Source organism: Cynara cardunculus (genome assembly GCF_001531365.2).
Source record: "Cynara cardunculus var. scolymus isolate 2C chromosome LG 13, CcrdV1, whole genome shotgun sequence".
Taxonomy (NCBI): Eukaryota; Viridiplantae; Streptophyta; class Magnoliopsida; order Asterales; family Asteraceae; genus Cynara; species Cynara cardunculus.
The window spans coordinates 27,454,498-27,456,131 of NC_037540.1; positions in this window are offsets into that span (position 1 = coordinate 27,454,498).

Sequence of the window (1,634 nt, forward strand, 5' to 3'; positions counted from 1 at the left end):
GTGTAAATGATCGATACCACAATAAGCTACTAAATTTCATGTGATGATCTATTGGCATAGCTTTCACGATGGCTAGAAATATTCATTCAACACCTGTTAAACGAAAAAGATCCTRCAAACCAGTGAAAAGGTTCGCTTTGTTTAGGATCTAGAATATGTCACAGACCCTTTTCTCAGAAACGCGTCTAAATGATGTATCCATTCATAATAAGTGRGACCAAAGCTCAAYTTTTTTTAGCATAAAACGGAACACGGAAACACTAGGTTACTTGCCTCAAAGTAGCTGAATCTTTCAACAAGCATTACCGATTATTTTGGTTAAGCCAATGCAAGAGTACTTCTTTCATTGTCATATGAACTAGGTTTATGTTAAAGTTGATGTCCTTATTTGATTTACTGTTTTTGGTTCGATTATTGCCTTTCCATATGTCCTAGTTAAAATCTTATTTAACTGACAAAACCTTGTAGATCTATCTGGATTGTTTCATTTCTACTCTTACGTTCTTTTCACCATCCCACTCCTCCATTATTATCAAAGGCTACTATACCTACAYCGGATTCATCTTTATGCTCATCTTGGTTGGTTTATTGTAATCTTTTGTTCTCATTTTGTTGTCGAGGAGAGCCTTCCTCGCTCCACAAATTTCTGAAGGTTGGAAACCTRTTTTGGAATGGCAATGGAATTTGATGAAATCTGTAAGTATAGTTTAGAAGTATATGTACTTGCTCCTTCTGCCTACAGCTCTGAATCTGGACTCAAAAATTATAAGTGATAAGATGGAAATTGTTTTTCTTCTGCTCGATCCTATATGGGGTTTATGAGTTTCATCAATCTGAGTTTTTTGGTGTTTGCAACATGAATTACTTGCCCTTTTTTTGTTTGCTTTTATAGACTTAAAAYTTTGTTGTTCAATAACAAAAGGATAGTTTTTTTTAATCGATCGTCTTTGATCAAAATTTCAGGGGGTGTTTCAATCCTGAATATCAATTTATTCTCTGATGCTGCATCCCGCAACGTAAAGTCCTTCCTGATTCACAAGGTCAAAAYGATTCGATTGTATTCAATGTTTCTTGCTTTAGTTCAATTCTTTTTGTTATGGAATAATTCTTGTTTCTTTTACTAATTTTGTGTATTAATTGCAGGAACAACAAATTAATGGAATAATTAAGAGCATGAAACAAATGCAAGAATCAGAAAAAGCAGGAGCACTATAGAGATAGAGGATTGTCCGACAAACCTCTTATCGGTSAGATAGAGACTTTTCGAAAGTTGCATTATAGAGAAAAAGAGGGTTGGGTTAATGACTATTCTCGCACTTCATATGTAAGTTACGTTTAACGAACTCTTTTGCATGTCTTCATCGTTTTATAAATAACTAAGATTTATATAAATGATTTTTATGTCYATAGGAGAACATGGTAAAGATTAAGCGGCAAACTAAATCAATAGAAAATCCCCCGGTGATCTAGAGATTATGCAACAAGTCTTAGGTAAAAGACCTGCATATATTCGGGGATGGTCTAKGGTCCCGAGCACTAGGAGCGATTCTACGAGTTCGTGACATAGCATCGGTGCGTCAGGTCGATTGAGCCACACCGAGATGTCTAATAGACTTGCTTCAACATAGTCCGAG